This window comes from Nannospalax galili, unplaced genomic scaffold (assembly GCF_000622305.1).
Source record: "Nannospalax galili isolate Female #2095 unplaced genomic scaffold, S.galili_v1.0 scaffold54, whole genome shotgun sequence".
Classification (NCBI taxonomy): Eukaryota; Metazoa; Chordata; class Mammalia; order Rodentia; family Spalacidae; genus Nannospalax; species Nannospalax galili.
Genome location: NW_008341028.1, coordinates 13358476 through 13368334, shown reverse-complemented (window position 1 = coordinate 13368334; position 9859 = coordinate 13358476). Strand labels below are relative to the sequence as shown.

General features: G+C 44.4%; 1 long non-coding RNA gene across 1 annotated transcript in view; it reads right to left on the bottom strand.

The window, feature by feature from the left end:
• Positions 1-1127: 1127 nt before the first annotated feature.
• The window catches only part of LOC115070932, a 57076-nt gene continuing 48344 nt past the window's right edge, over positions 1128-9859 (bottom strand). Inside the window, exons 2-3 of the long non-coding RNA XR_003850044.1 lie at positions 3822-3901; positions 1128-1473 (exon numbers count right to left, since the gene is read on the bottom strand). This is a non-coding gene — a long non-coding RNA (uncharacterized LOC115070932). The remainder of the gene's footprint in view (positions 1474-3821; positions 3902-9859) is intronic.

Genomic DNA, 9859 nt, shown 5'->3' with positions numbered 1-9859 from the left:
TAAGGACAGTTTAACCCCCAGAACCCATTTTTAAAAACTGGACATGGCAGAGTGGTTATAATTCCAGGGCTGGGGGTGAGGGTAAGAGACCGGTGGACCTCTGGAGTTCACTTGACAGCCTGCCTAGCTTAGTTGGTAAGAGACCCTATCTCAAAAAAACCAAGGTGCATGGCCCCTGAGGAATAACACCCAAGGTTGTCCTTTAGCCTCCAAACACATACATACATGTGTACCCACACATGCATGTATGAATGTGCACACATGAACTTCCAATAGCTAACCACCTCCCACCATTATATTGCCAAAGTTATAGTAATGTAAAGGGAGGAAAAGGAAGAACATGACTTTCACCTTGAGAAGGTGATGAAGTGATACTCAGTTGACAAGTAGGGAAGGCAGATTCAAATAGAGTGCAGGAGAAGGCCTTCTGTGTTTTCTGACAGTCTACATGCCCCAGCATTGTGTCACCAAGTGTCCTATAGCCCTGAGCATTTGTCACCTGGCGGGGCCATATACACCTAAGTTAAAATGCCCGGTCTTCCATCTGCATGGACGGGTATGGCTGGATCAAGGAGATAAGGTGCACAGGGGATCAGCCTTGGGTGGTGGGGACTAGTCAGCAGTGCAGACCCATGGGTCTAGTCCATGAGTAAGAGCAGTGCTTGGGTCATTCCCTGGGGTGGAGTAGGGGCTGGGTATACAGCAAGTCAATGAGCTTCTGCAAAACAATCAAGTTGGGTAAGAGCTATTGTTGAGCAGCTCGGACTTGGCTCTGTCCAAGGAATCTTTACATAATCATCTGCTTCGTGTGTGTGTGTGTGTGTGTGTGTGTGTGTGTGTGTGTGTGAGAAGTCAGAAGTCAATGTTAGGTGTCTTCTTCAATTGCTCTCCACCTTCATCTTTGAGATGGGGTCACTCACTCAACTTGTAATTTGACTATACTGGCTGGTCAGCACCCCAAGGATCCTGCTGTCTCCACCTCCCCAGCACAGGGATTACAGGTGCTGCCACACACATCTTTTTTTTTTTGGTCTTTTTTGAGACAGGGTCTCCCTGTAGCCCCAGCTGTCCTAGATTCACCATGGAGGCCAGGCTGGCCTTGAATTCACAGAGATCTGCCTGCCTCTGCCTCCCAAGTGCTGGGATTAAAAGCGTGCGCCACCACACCCGGCCTTCACACACATCTTTTTAATACAGGTTCTGGTGGCTCAAACTCAGGTCTTCATGCTTGTGCAACAGGCATTTTACAACCAAGTCTTGTCCCCAGCCCTCATCCTCTTCTTTTTAAAGTGGAAATTACGAGTTACCTGATTCCATCATTCTTCTTTCTTGGGTGAAGTGGTTGAGCAATTGACAGAGCAGGGCAGGGGTGGTCAAGCAGGGGGATGGCAGCAAAGTGCTAGGAGGAGGTCAGTCAAGCATTCCAATGTCTAGGATTAATCAGTGGTCCCACAATGCTGATACTTTAGCAATCTGGAGAAATGCAGATACACACACACTCAAAAAACCCTGCCTTCTATGGTTGAATTGGTCAATATGAAGCATCAGATTATACAAGCCAATGTGCAGATCATGACAAAAGCTCTTCTAAAAGTGCCAAGCCTAGGAAGCCCAGGGTTGGCAAAGAACTGTTGGCAAAGGGCTGTTTGGATGGTGATGAGGCCTGCCTGTCTCAGAGCTTTGGCAGCCATGGTGGCTACTGGCTCCTTCCAAAGGCTTGTTACCAGGAGCCTCTTGTGTCATTGGCAGCTAGGTGAAACTATAGGAGAAATACACTCTGGTAGATGAGGCCACTTTGGGACAAATAGCTGGAGAGTTTATGTAGACATGCCAGCCTATTCCAGGAACCCCACCTAGGTTGGTACAGTAAAATGGTCATTTGAGTGATTTGTTATTCATCAACAGCTATTAGCCAAATTCTTACTGTTGACAGCCTATATGATGCTAGGGAAATAATGGAGGGAAAAGTGGTCACTGGCTTCAAAGAATTCACAGTTCTTAAGGGGAGACAGACTAGTAAAAGATGATTTCAGAACAGTCTGATGAAATCTTGGAGGCACCAGGTAGCTGAGACATCGAACTCTGCCCTGGACATCTGTGCAAATGTGCTGGAGAGAATCTTGATAATTCCTTGAACACAGGGGACCCATCTGTGTTCCCCTAACCCATGCCAGAAAGCTCTCTAAACAGAAATTTGGTACAAAAAGCCCATATGATCTTTGACTCTCAGGAACTTAAGAAATCTTTGGTATTTTAGGGGACAGCTCACCCCAGTATTGCAGGCTGGGGTTGGGGAGGTAGAGTCTCAAAGTGGCTATACCATTACAAGTTTCTGGCTTGGTAATTCTCTCTGGTGATGTGTCAGTCCACTGTGGGTGTGGGAAGCTAAATCTGGCATCCAATTGCTGAGGTGCCTGGGCTTACAAGCATGGGGGACGCCAAGCGTTCTCACCTTTAATCTCCAGAAACTGAGGCGGGGGTGGGGGGCAACCACTAGGTTGAGTCCAGAAGTAGATGAAGGCCTTTCCCTGACTACTCTTCTTGTGTGAGCACAGCCTTTTTTCAACTCCTTCCTGTCTCCCTGCCCTACTCAAAGGACTCCACGGTTACAAGTCTGACAGGCCAAAGTCCAGACCATTGGGTCCTATTTGACTGCACTTTATTGATAAGCTGTGGTCTTATTGCACTTCAAAGGTATCCGCTCCATTTTGCTTTCTCTCTTCTACTTCCTACTTTGGGGCTAGGAAGGTCTTGGCCTCTGAGGCCTGCCACGCTTTTGCTTTCCTCCCAGAGATGGTGAACAGACCCAGTCCAGGCTTCCTACTCAGCACCTAACTGTCTATGTCTCTCTATCCCTGCAGAATGTGCAGCTAAGGGAAAAAATTAGACTGGGGCTTGTTCACCCTCTTGGAACATGTAGCACCTCCAGATTAAGATTCAAAAGGGAGAGAAGTGGGGACCTTGTTTAGATTCCAGCTATATGATAGAGTCAATACGTTCAGCATCTGCCTGTGGCTGTCTGCTACTAGCAAGGCTAATAACAAATGGCATTTTAAAATTCTTATCCTTCCACTCCTCCTTATTTAGACTCCCAAGGGGTAGGGGATGATTGACAGGGTGGCATTTCTAGTTTTCCCGAGGCCCTGGCTATAATACCATTATGATATTTGTAATTCTACTGGAGCTTTAGCTGCAGCCTCTAATGGCCCCCTGTGGAGGGAAAGCAGAGCCTTCTGCTTATAGACATGTTGGACTGAGCCCAAAGTCCTTGGGATCCTCCTAGCATATTGGCCCAACTTTAGGAAACAGCACTGAGAAGAGAGACTGGGCAGATCATGCTTGGGGTGAAAGTATCAGGCACGTCCCCAGCTCTCCTGAGGGAGAAGGCTGTGCCAGGTGCTCAGCTTTGCCTGGGTGGTGATGCATTGAGGCAGAAGTCTGCCAAGGTTTACAGCAGGGAGTCCTGGGCCAACTGGTCCCAGGGAAAAGGGTGTCAGGGGTGGACAGAGAATCATCCAGGTCTCCTTTGGACTTATCTTCAGGGTACTCTTAATCTTAGATGAATCCTGGCCAAAAAACTGTCATAGTGAGCTAAATAATGAGCCTCCAAATGTCCATGCTTCATGCCTGGAACTTGTGGCTATATTGTTATATGGCCAAGAGGACTTTGCAGAAGTAAAGTTGTAGATTTTGAAATGTTTACAATTTCAAAAAGCTTCTGATTATCCTAAATTATTCATATGAGTTCAGTGTAATCGGCACCTAAATTAGTCAACTTTGCATTACTGTGACAAAATATCTGAGACTTGTAAGATAAATACTTTATAAGGAAGGAAGGTTGTTTTGGCTCATGATTTCAGAGGTTTCAGACCACAGTCCATTGGTGCCGTCACTTTTGAGCCTGTGGAGAGGCAGAAACACCTGGTAGAGGCACAGGGCAGAAGGTGCTACTTCCCCTCAGGGCAGCCAGGGGAGGAAGAGGACAATATGGGTCCTGACATCAAAGATGTCCTCCTAATGATCTAACTTCCTTCCACTAGGACCCACCACCTAAAGGTTCCAGGACCTCCCAAGGATTCCACAAGCTAACAACCAACACAGAGGTGGAAGTAGGGCAAGTGACAGCCCCAAGTTCATCCAATGAATCTACTCCTCTTTTTGCAAAGACAGTAAGCCAACTGAAACAAATGGGGAAAAACTGTGTTCACATCCTCTGGCTGCCTAGATTGTAGTACATAAGCACTGTGTCCACGTGGCTCCTCAGGAAGGCTGGGCTTATCCTTGGCTGATACTGCAATTCAGAGGTGATATAATTCTGAATTATATCACTGAATACTGAATCAGTCCAGGGCCTCAGGGCTGGGTGTCCTTGTGGCTCATATGCTCCTTTTTCTCTCCCTCTTCCTCTCCTTTTCTGCCTTCCCCCCGTCTCTTCCTCCTCCTCCTCCTCTCTCTTTTATTTTTTAAATGACAGAGTCAAGCTACATAGCCCAGTCTGGTCTCCAACTCACAACCCTTCTGCCTCGGCCTTCAGAGTGATGGGATTACAGGCTAAATCACCACACCCAGTGGCTATCTGTATTTTATTAAAGGTGTGTTAGGTGGGATGCCTAAAAGACAAATTGTGGGGCCAGGGGCATAGCTCAGTGGTAAAGTGTTTGTTTAGCATGCACAAGGTTCAGTTCCTAACAGTGAAAAGAAATCCACGAACTGATCTTCACAGGGATGCTCCATAGTCTCTTGGGCTCTGGTTGTGAACAGGGGGCTCTGCCTCTTGCTCACCTTCATAGGTAGTATTTTCATAGATGGCATCTGTGACAGTCCTAGTCTATCACCTGCTTTCTAAGTGAGGTGACCCCCTCAGCTGCCCTGAGGCCTTTTGAGCAAGAAAGTCATCAATGGACAGGGGACAGGTATGTATCATGTCGGGGGGTGGGAGCACAGCATATCCCATGCTTCAAAGCAGAGTTATGGCAATAAAGGGTAACTGTGGTTCTTTACCCTATGAACTGAGAGTCAGCAGACAGGTCTTTGAGTTCTCCTGTAGACTGGGTCAGATAGAACTATGTCAACTCTTTAACAGTGTATGTTCTTGCTTATACATGGATTTGAAAATTGATCTCAAGTAGAAAATAGAATGATAGTTACCAGAACCTGACAAGGATCTCGGAGGTGGTGGAAAAAAGCTTGGTTAATAGATTCGGGGTCTGGTCGAGTAGGAAGAATATTCTATAGCACAGTGGGACAATGAATTGAATATTTTAAGATAGCTAATAAGACTGTGAATGACCCCAAATATAGAAAAGTTGTGGCTCTCTGGGGTGCTAGGTATATAACAGTACTGATTTGATCTTTATACAGGACACATGTGTATTAAAATATCACGTTGGACCCCATAATGTGTGCCATTGCTGTAGATTAATTACAAATCAAAATAGATTTTTAAAAACAAAGGCATGGGCTTACAAAAAGAATTATATCACCTCTGAATTGCAGTATCAGGCAAGGATAAGCCTAGCCTTCCTGAGGAGCCATGTGGACACAGTGCTTAGGTACCACAATCTAGGCAGCCAGAGGATGTGAACACAGTTTTTTTCCCAAAGTTGGCTCACTGTCTTTGTAAAAAGAGGAGCAGATTCACTGGATGAACTTTGGGATGTCACTTACCCTACTTGTCAGCAAAATGACCAGCCTACTCAGAAGAGGGGAAACAAGGCAAAATCACACTTGTCCCATCTCTCCTGGCAATCCAGGTGGTGGGAGTGATAGCAGTTTAGGAAGGAAATGAAGGCTACTTCTCTTCACCAAATCTTTTTAGCAAATGAACAAATTAGCCAGGGATCATGACAAACAGATTATAACTGTTAAGTCTAAATCCTAAAAGCTGCTGACATTGACCAAAATAACAGGGAGAAGAGTCAAGATCTCCCTCAGAGGAATTTAAGCTAATGGCAGACAGAACTGGCCTCAGTTACAGACAAGCAGATAAAAACTCAGCATGGAACCTATGCAAAAAGGTATCTGCAAAGAAGGACATGGTAGGAAGAGGATGGATGAAGAGAATTCTTCAGAAGAATAGCAAAGCCTTGGACTGATGAGGGGCCAGAACACAGCCTTTCATGCTCTACTGGTGGTGACACAGATTGTTCCAGCTCCTCTCTCAAGCACCGAGGCATGGTAGGAATGATCATGCTAAATGAGTGTACCTTTGACCCAGCAACCCTATTTCTTACCATATTCCCCAAGACAATAATTGCCAAAGCATACAAAAAAAATCTAAAGACAAGGACTTCCATCTCAGTTTTGCTTATAATATTAAAAAATGGTGGTTTATCAATAGTGTTAAATCATAGGTTAAAGAAATAATGTCACTGCAATATACCACATGACAATATAAATCTCAATTTGATGCAATGGAAATTTGCTGACGACATAATAATTGAGCACAAAAAGGAGATAGCAGACCAGTACGGTCCCCTTTGTGCAATATTTTAATAAGTGCACAACCGGGGGTATCTGGACTCATGTTCACCCTACCTAACAAGTGAATTTGCTTCATTCTTTGTACGTTTCTGTGTGATCTCAATATTTATAATGAACATGAATCTTTAAAAAGAATAAAGGTGTTTGAGAGAAATCTATAATCTACAGGCTATCATGGATCCACGGCTGACAAGTTGGAATATGTCAGTTGTTGGTGGGATTTGTTACAACTGACATCAGTATATGTTAGACATTTTGTTTCAATTCAAAACATACAAATGAACAATCACGCACTGATCTTGGCATGAGGGTATGGTATTCTCTTTCATGTCTCATGAAACTAATCCAAGTACAGAATCTTTCTAGGTCGTTCTCTGAAGTATTTGCTTATATTTAATTTGAAACTGATTTTTAAGAATTCACCTTTACCAAGTGAGTAATTATATTAGAACTCTCTAGAGAAAGAGAACCAATAGAAGAAATGTGCATTACAAAGGGAATTTATTAGATTGGCTTACATGATATGCACTGGCTAGTCCAACAATGGCTATATGAACACTGGAGAAACTGAGAACCTGGTCAGTCCACGAGGCTGGATTGCTGAGCCATTCCAGTCTGGCACTGAAGTCCTGGAGGATTCCTGGAGACCCCACCAGTCTTCAGTGTAGGTTAGAAGGCCACAGAAGCGAGATTCCAATGTCAGCAATGGATGGATGCAGCAGAAGCAGCCATAGACATATGCCCTTACCAGCAGCATGTGAAAGCAGGCAGGTAAAAGCAACCCTGCTTTTCCCTCAGGCCTCTTTATATCTGGACCAATACCAGACTGTACTGTTCACGCTAGGGAAAGGTGTTTCCCCTTCGGTTAATTCTTCTAGAAAATACTCTCACACATTTCTCTTAGTTGATCTCAGATCTAATCAAGTTGATGACCAAGATTAACTATCACAGTGATCATTCCTAATACTCTTCCTGTCTCATCTTTAGATTCAGAATGGAACTGTTGGGAGCTGAAGAAATGGCTCAGCAGTTAAGAGTGCTTGCTACCCTTGCAGAGGACCCAAGTCCAGTTCCCATCACCCGCATTGGGCAGCTCACAACTGCCTATAACTTTAGTTCCAGGGGAATATGATGCTCTCTTCTGACCTCTGTGGGTTTTGCACAACACTGGTGCACTCACATACATGCAGGCAATACATTCATACACATAAAATAAAAATAATAAATTAAATATTTTTTACAAGAAAGAATGGAGCAGTTGAACATTTGCATTTCCAACTTTCTCTGTAGAGGGGGTGGCCATGTAGTGATGTTCCTGCCCATGAAGAGGTAGGTATTAACAATCTGCTATGTGTTTGGGGGGCAGTATGAGCTTTCAGCTTTCCATTTAGCTGCCTAGCTGCCAACATTTTGTCCCTTTACCTTTGCTGTACTTTCTGTACTCTTTCCTTTACACCACTAGACCTAGCAAACCCACTGGGTATGGCTGCCTTTGCTGGGTTCACTGTGGGTTTGTGGATTCCACTGTATTAATTAGAAACTGGAACTGTACCTGCAGGGCATTTCAGTAGTGTATCTACTGTGCTGCTGCTCCTGAATGCAGCCACCTCCATCAAACATTGTTGCCATCACACTCTTGCCCACCTCCTCCAACTCCCCAGTTTCATGATGTTGAAGCTGTACAATGGTCGATAGCAAACTTCAGGAAGACAGAATGCTCTCTACCCTTGAGTTGCTACACTCATTTAGAGGATCATTTAGATGGTTGATTGTCAACTTGGAAGGATCTAGAATCCATAGGAGACAAGTCTCTGAGGCATGTCTGTGAGGAAGTTTCTAGATTGGGTTTAACTAAGATAGGAAGACCCACCCTAAATGTGAGAGGCACCATTCCGTGGGCCTGGGTCTCAGACTGGATTAAACGGACAATGTGAGCTGAGCACCAGCATTCATCACTCTGTTTCCTGACTAGAGACACAACGTGGCAACCGCCTCCCTTCCTGATGCCCTGCCTCCCCACCATGATGCACTGTATCCCCTTGAACTGTGAGTTAGAATAAAGCCTTCCTCCCTTAAGTTGCTTTTGTCAGATATTTGCTCATAGCAACAAAGTCATTAATACACTCCCCAAGTGAGAGCTATTCATTCCCCTCTGGCTCCCAGAGTTTTCAGTGAATTCTGTGAAGGTGTTTCCTGGAAGGATTCACTGAAAAGGAAACAATCTCCCCCAGAGTGAGCAGTGCCTTCTGATAGTGGCCCAGATATAGAGGTCTGAGAGGAAAGCCCTGCAGCTTCTGCTTGCCTTCCTTTCAATGAAGGCTTTTCTATTTAAATTCACATTCTTTTGCTGTCACCTGAACCATGGGAAATTGTCTTGGGCAGGTCGGAGTGAAGGACACCCAGCTATAGATAGAATTATCTCTTATTTGAAGACCTAGACTCTGTCAGGGGGACAGCTTGCAATTTTTAAAAGATAAATATTTTTAAAATTAATTTGTGTGTGTGTGTGTGTGTGTGTGTGTGTGTGCATGTGTCTGTGTGTGTGCACTTGCCTAGGGGAAACTGCTGAGGCCATAGATAGCAGATCCCTTAGAGCTGGAGAGTTGGTTATGAGCTGCCCAATGTGGGTGCTAAGAACCAAACTGGTCCACTGGAAGAACAGTATGTGCCCTTAACATTGGAGCCATCTCCCCCAGCTTGCAATTCCTGTACTGAGTAGACTCTCTCCTTGCAAGCTGCTATCCCTCATGCCAAGAAACAACTTGCAAGTTCTCCAGACATGGTTAGATTTCACTGGTGAACACTCCTAGATTTGAATTGGCTCTCTTGTTATCAATATATTTTTAAAATTTTTTAATAACTGCATGATTAGAAGAAGCATTTCATTACAGCTTTAACATATTCAGTAACACACTCCAGAGCAAGAGTACATCTCTTGCACAAGTGGCTGTAAGTTTCTAGGTTCACAGTTGAATTAATACAGTTATACAATATAGAACTCAGTATAAGCCCTGTAAGACATTAACTTGAATGAGTTTTTTTGTTTTTTTGTTTTTTGTCTTTTTTGAGACAGGGTCTCCTTGTAGCCCCAGCTGTCCTGGAACTCAATATGTAGACCAGGCTGGCCTCAAACTCACAAAGATCCACCTGCCTCTGCCTCCCAAGTGCCGGGATTAAAGGCATGCACCACCACGCCTGGCCCTTGAATGAGTTTTTAACCTTTAAAAAAGATCTCCGTTTCATTTTAGAATATATTGTTCCTTGCAGAAAGACTCATTGTTTTTGCTACTAACACTGAGATGTTGGCGCATGCACCTGTAATCTATATGTATCTGATTATTACTAGTCATAATCGTTTGCACTTGAATTCTTGGCG